Source organism: Saccopteryx leptura, chromosome 7 (genome assembly GCF_036850995.1).
Source record: "Saccopteryx leptura isolate mSacLep1 chromosome 7, mSacLep1_pri_phased_curated, whole genome shotgun sequence".
Taxonomy (NCBI): domain Eukaryota; kingdom Metazoa; phylum Chordata; class Mammalia; order Chiroptera; family Emballonuridae; genus Saccopteryx; species Saccopteryx leptura.
In genome coordinates this window covers 31956169-31963627 of record NC_089509.1, presented here as the reverse complement: position 1 = coordinate 31963627, position 7459 = coordinate 31956169, and positions in this window count along the sequence as shown.

The window sequence follows — 7459 nt, the reverse complement described above, 5'->3', positions numbered from 1 at the left end:
TTTTTGCTAAACAGTAAAAAATTATCTTATTTCACAAAAAGAATTTGTAAGAGTATGTTATACTATTGGAGGAGATGAAGCAGAGTCATCTGGTCTTTGGAAGTGTTTAAATATCTTCAAAATATTTATTTTGTGGCTTCTACTCTCTTTAGTCTGATAAACTGTTCTACATAAAAGCATTGAATTTTACAGACATATTCTGCTATGTGAATGTGAAATTCTCCTTGGAGAATCAATTTCGCTGACCCTCATTTTTGACATTTGTATAATAGTGGTTCAACTAGCTTCTTTATCTATGACTCTGTCCCCTGTTGTTAAAATAATAATATGGCTTCTCCAACATTCCTCTTTTTGAGAAGTACAAAAAAAAGCTAACTTTAGAGACCAATCCCTATTAAGCCAGTGCAGTAGAGAGTCAAGTTTTAGCACATTCTAAATTGTTTGGTATAGAAAGCTGTATCTTGAAATCCAGAGCAGAGAGAAAGAGAGAGAGAGAGAGAGAGAGACTAGGTCTTAAGTATGATAAGCTAGAGTTATTATTTTATATAGAATTAGGTCATAGTCTTATAAATGAGAGAAACAGGAATTTGTCATATAGATCAGACAGCTTGGTCTTTGGGAAGAAATCCATGTGGTGACAAGGTATAGGTTTACCTAATGAAGAAAAAAGCCAGCTGTAGTTAAGGTAGAACCCACCATTAATTTTTCCCTGGACCACAGATGATTTGTCTTCTCAGTGGAACCAGTTTTTAATGAAGCAAGTAGAATAGAGGCAAAAGCCATGAACATTCAGCAAATATGTGAAATTGTGCAATTTATAAGATGGAAAAAACAAACCAGGGAATGGGAGTATGTACTAGAGCTATCCAACCTGAAGAAACAGTAGGGCCAGTCAATCCTCTGGAAATTCCCTTCTCCATAGAGTACTAGAGACACATCTTTTAGGGCAGAAAGGAAGAGGCTAGCACTTGTATTATGTAAGTTTTTCCTGAGACTTCTAACTCTCATCCCGCAGCTCCCTGATGTGTATCTCTCAGTGCTGACCACATTTTGAAGAGTAAAGCACCGATGATTTAATGGAGCCATATGGTAATAGCAGAAAGTAGCCAATAGCTCCACACTATTTCTCATGACCTTAAAATTAAACCATTGAACTTTCTGCTGAAAAACATTAACAAGAAGTTAATGGATTGGAGATCCTTACTTTTTCCCTGCAATTTGTAGACATGCCATGCCATGGTCTGGCACTTTCTGCTTCTGCAGGTTCAGCACCACATCCAGATAAACCAAACTTAGTTTTCAACATCATACCCTCAAAAAGAAAAGAGTAAAGGATGGCATGGGGACCAAGGTCAGGAAGTGAACACTGAGGGTGGGATGGAGTATCTATTTGAGTTTTAATTATATTCTTTTTACTCTGCATGTCACCAAAACCATAATGGCACAGTTGTCAGCATTCTGGCCCAGTATCCTTGTTCATACCTTCAGCTTAGAGTTACTACTTGGTTGGGTGACTCATTTGTATTTCCTTTTTTAACTTTATGGTCTGTTCGGCTCTTGATTCTTGGATGTGTTCTTAATTTCACTGACTCCCTGCTCCAGCTCCAGGTAAGCCTCAATGATTATCCCTGACCTACCTCCTAGGAAAGAGGGATTTTGACACTATCTATGTCATTACATGGTTGGAAGGATCAGTGAGACTGCAGATGAAGAAGTCTTTTTCCAGCAAATGGCTGAGGATCCTCATGGACAAGATGGCAGTGGCAAAGAGTATTACTCTTTTAGCAATCAGAAAAGAAAGAAAGGGGGGAAAAAGCCTGCTCAGTCAATGGCTACTTCAGAACAATACAACTGATTAACTGTACTGAAACCTCAATAGAAACACTGAAGAAATACCTTAAATTAAAAACTCTATAATCTCCCTTGCATATTGCAGTTCATGAAGATTAAACCAGGATAAGCACATACTTAGGAAGCTTTAAAAAGTGAATTCTTTCTCCTCTTAAAGCAAAATACTTTAAAAATGCTTTTAAGCCTCTGAGATCATGGCTGTCATACATAGAAGTCAAGTGTAGAGAACAAGCCCTTCAGTCCAGGCTGGTTGGCTCAGTGGTAGAACATTGGCCTGACATTTGGATGTCCTGGGGTTTGATTCCTGGTCAAGGCACACAGGAAAAGTGAACTCTGCTTCTCTACCCTTCCCCCTTATTTCTCTTTCTCTCTCTCTTCCCCTCCTGCAGCCATGGCTCAGTTGGCCCAAGCAAGTTGGCCTTTGTTGCTGAGGATAGCTCCATTACCTCTACCTCAGGTGCTCTGGTTGTAAGAGTAACGGCTCCAGATGGGCAGAGCATTGCCCCCTAGTGGGCTTGCTGGGTGGATCCTGGTTGTTGGCACATGCGGGGAGTCTGTCTCTCTGCCTCCTCTCCTTTCACTAAAAAATAAAAAGAAAATAAAAAAAGAGAACAAGCCCTTCAGTAGCATTACCTGGCTCATGGTGAAAAAGGTTTCATCTTTTGTTGTTAGAGGAGAAGAAAACCTGATGGTGGATGCTGTAAAATCTTTTTTTTATTTTTTTATTAATTTTTAGAGAGGAGAGAGAGAGAGAGAAAGAGAGAGAGAGAGAGAAGGGGGAGGGAGGAGCAGGACGCATCAACTCCCATATGTGCCTTGACCAGGCAAGCCCAGGGTTTTGAACCGGCGACCTCAGCGTTTCCAGGTTGACACTTTATGTTATTTCCTTAACATATCAATATGTGAGGATGTGGTACGCCACCACAGGTCAGGCTGTAAAATCTTAATGTAATTATTTTAACAGTATTCTTCATATATATTTTGTGATACTCATTAAATTTCTGATAAGCAATATAGTTACTGTTAGCAATATTAAAATGAATTTATTAATATCCACTTTTAATTCCATTTTATAGCCAAACAGTACTATTAGATATTTAATTATGTCTTCAAAGGGAAGATTTCTGTAAATCCTTAGACAAGTGGGTTAGTGGACGAAGCTCTGCCCAGTATTCCTAGCTCTGCCACATGTTATCTCTTAGGTCCTAGTCAGAAAACTCTGGGTGTCACTTTTCACATCTAAAAGTACAATAAGCTCTAGGTAACTTTTGGAGTTTAGTGAAGATCAAAAGAGAAGGTAAAAATAAGGTTGATGGAAGAGAAATAAATATGATGGAGAAAATCAGCCAACTTTTTAATGATCATTTTTTCATTACAGTTTCTATGTTTTGAATCATCCTGGTCTTTGAAACTAACTTCTTTATATAAAGTGTTAATTAATTCCTTTATTCTCTGATTATCAAAGACCTATGTAATTGATGTTCTAAACACCCTGAAATATAAATCATATATTTACTTTCTCTAAAGGAGAATAGTTAGCCAAACTTTTAATCAAAAATACCCTTTAAAAAAAGTTACTGTATTTTGCTAACCATATTTTAATGGTTAGTAGTTTGGTAATATTAAAAATATAAAAATAACTTCCCTAACATTATTACTAGCTGAAAATTTTTTAGCATGTGAGAAGCTCAGACTGAGAAACATTGGACTAAGGTTGGTCATTTTTAATATGTATCTATTAATATTTGTATACTCATATATGTATGTTCTTATAGAGGACAAATCTCTTTCTTAAAAGAAATCATAAAATGAAACATCTATATGTAAAGTAGTTAAAAATATTGCTGGTATGGTTGAAGATAACCCTTATTTTGCCTCTTAATGGCTCTTAAGGTTCCTCAACAGAATTCTTGAGGTCTAAGAAACATAGTTTGAGATCCACTGGGCTAAGAAAGAAAAGGTACAAAAGGCATTTTGACAATTCCTTGATACAGTATTCTTGCCCTCCTCTCATAGGCAGATAGTAAGTAGGTAACTGGGCCAGTGAGGAAATGAGTCAAAATATAAAGAGAGTTTTTCTTTGCTTATCTACTTGTGAATCTTCATAGGCTACTCACAAACCAAAGAGAATTTGACTTCCTCCCCATCTCATTTGTCTGCAGACTTAGGCGACTCAAGTCTGTGATCACACTTCACAAGCTGGCACCAGATCATTGTGTGGAGAGAACCAGAACATACTCATTCACAGAGTTCTGTATTTCAAGGACCCATGGTATTAAGAAATATGGGAAACTGATTTGGGCTTCCTGATATTTTATTTTTCCAAAAAAGGATACCTCAAGTCATAGCTAAAGGATATTTCAAACATTTTTTCCACTTCATAAAAAACAGGGCATTTTAACAACAATATAGAACATCCATAATCTTAGAATTGTTCAATAACCAATATTGGTAATTATTTGGAAAGAGGAAAAAACACTTTTGCTTTTGGAATAAAATATGAGATTCATTCCTAGCTCTCCCAATTATTACCTGTATGACATTGACCAATAGAATAAATCTTTCTAAGCCCCATCTATAAAATGCAAATGAAAGCATGTATGCCATGGGGTTTTCAGAATGCAGCCAAAAAATAGATTCACATTCCTGTGGTCTTTTGTACATAGTAGGTGCTCAGTAAATAGCTTTTCCCTTCCCCTTGCATTTCTTTTCTCCCATCTCCTTATTTGATGATCAAGTAAAAAAATAACAGGAAAATGCTTGGTGAACCATATAGCACTATTTAAATGTAAGGCTCATGAAGTGCTTTGCTTTAAACACACACATTTTCCTTTTTATAAGATGTGTGGATAAGTGGTACAATTACCTTCAGAAAATAAACCTAGTGCCTTTGTCCAATTCCTTGAGGGCTCACATGGCCTTTTGGATGGAACTGTATATAAAATATAGACAGTGTTTTAAAATTCTGTTCATATAGTACATATAGTGTTTCTTTTGCATGTCTTTTAAACAAAGAACATTAATCAGTCAACTCATAGATTTTCCTGCATGATAAACTCTATAAGGCATAGTTATAAAGTCCATTGGAGTTGTAAAGTGTTTGGAGTTATATTGCATTAAGTGCTATTGCATTCAATCTCACAGAGCTATTAAGGTGTTTTATAATGGGATGTAAATATTTATGGTCTGTTTGAGAATAACCAAAGAAAAGTGCTTTTCATTATTTCACTTCATATCCTATTAGCCAGACACATCTTTTAGTGTTTCAACTGTTTCATGACTTGGAATGTGATGCACAAAAGTCAGCTTTTGCGCAATATGTGGTTGGGAAGGAATTTGGCTACTTTGTTATTGTGTCGAATTGCCCAGGAGCTGCTTTGCCTGACAGCACACCTAGTAAGCACACGCTGTGCTATATTTTCTTTGTTTTCTGTGGGTACCAAGTAAAGCCGTAATAATTCTTCTGTAGGTACATCATGAATAATAATTGTCCACAGTTAATAAAACACTCCCACTTTCTTCAAAGAAACCAAACCTGGTATGAATACCTCTCGGTTACGATTTTAGGTTGAGAATAAGTATTTCTGCTTTTCATTCTTTTCACTTAAAGAACTCTTGAATAACAGTTGTATATGTTTCTTGAAGAATCAAATTAGGTGTTTAGGTATCAGTCCTGTTCTGAAGCTATTGTACACATCTCTATTGTAACAATAGGAGGTAGTTAATTTAAATGAATTTAAGCTATTACTCATTACTATAGGGTACAAGAAAGTCTGGAAGACATGCTTTTTATTGAGGAAATAAGAAAAGATGATACTATTTTCATGATCACAAACTGTACTTGAAAACATCAAGTTATAGAAAACAAAAAAGGTTACTGTAAATATTCAAAAATAGCAATTGAAAACCATTTTGTTCTCCAATCTGTCACTACAGTTTTTGTCAGATAAGTTTAAATCCTGGTAATTGCTTTATGCCAAAGGACAGAGGACAGTCATTTAAAAGCTTTCCTGTTCACAGACTAGTCAATTACCAGAAATGACAATCACAACAAAGTGACTTGTAATTTAGAAAGTATGCCATGCCTGCTTTTAATCAGAACAACAACAACAAAACCCTACTGATAACAAATATGGACACACCATGATAGTGTTGCATCCAGCAACGGTCACAAATACAAAGCAATTGCCTGACAAAGACAGCTGTGAGTGATCTTTGTGCCCCCACATCCTTGCCCCTCCTCAATAAAAAAGATATTCTCATTGGAAATATGGTTACAAGTGTATATCACGGATTTCTTGCCAGACCATGACGGCTTCGTAATAAATATCAAGTCAGTGCATTTGAGATCTGTAAAAGGCTTCTTTCAGATATGAAGGCTCCAGAGCAACTGTGAAGCTGTCTTTATTCAAATCCTTTGAAATTTAAAGCGGTGATCTTAGACCACCATGAGCTGCAAGACATGCCAACTGATGTTTATAACAACTTAGCCTTCCTGTTCTTCATATCTGATTTTATTAAATGTCTGTCAAGGAGTATATGTAACTTTGATGTTTCCAACAGGAATTCATTGTCTTTAACTTTTATTTTATGTTTTAAGAGGCAGATAATGAAAAGAATTATTTGCATTTTGAATTTGTACCTCAGGCTATCTCTACAAAGAAAAGAGGTCTGAAATTATTATGGGGGTGTGATTTTCCTTTTCAATAAATTCTATCAAAAAAGGTGAAGATGTCATAAAAATGAGGTTGAAATGGAATTTTCAATGTGATTTTGATGAACAGATAAAAGCATTCACTATTATTTATAAGAGAGTGTCTATTTAAAAGAAACCCCTTCTCAATGTAACATAGTTAAGAACTTAAAAGGAAAACAGGTCTAGTTTTATGTAAGTTAGATGTTAGAGACTATATGAAGAAATCCATTTATTTGCAACCCAGCAGACAAGGCCTGGCACACCCCAAAGAAAATTTTAGGGGAATATCAAGAGGTAGTAAAGCTGATTAAAAACAGATAACACTTTATTTGCTTAGAAATAACAAACTACAAAACTAAGGTCAATAAACTTTCATTGCAAAAATTTATTGTTTTTAATTTACTGTCAGCACACTTTTAGAGTTAAATTACTTAATTTGAACTCTATTCATTAATTTAATAAAAGTGGGATTAATAAAAGAAATTTGTTGTTTTTCAAACTATGAACTAAACTCTAAAATTGAGTGGTCCCTTATGCTGATTTGGAAATAGTCCAGTTTCAGCATATAAACTCTCACATTCTCAGTAAGTATATTTAATGCAAAGTTCCTAACAATGTCTTGTCCAGGTGAAAGGCAGTTTCCCTAACAACAACAAAAAAACTCAATGAGGAATTTCCATAGTTACTTCTCTCACTTAGCACACAGTTTTTCTAAACCATTTTTTACTTCTGAAATTTTCTCCCTTTGGAATATTCTATAATGTAAACACTTTCTTTTCCATTCATTTTTTAAAAACAGCTGTAATGGGGTATTATTTGAATACTATAAAATTCATCCATGAAATTTAATAAATAATATTTAGTAAATTTACAAAATTGTGCTACCATTACCACAAATTAATTTTAGAACTC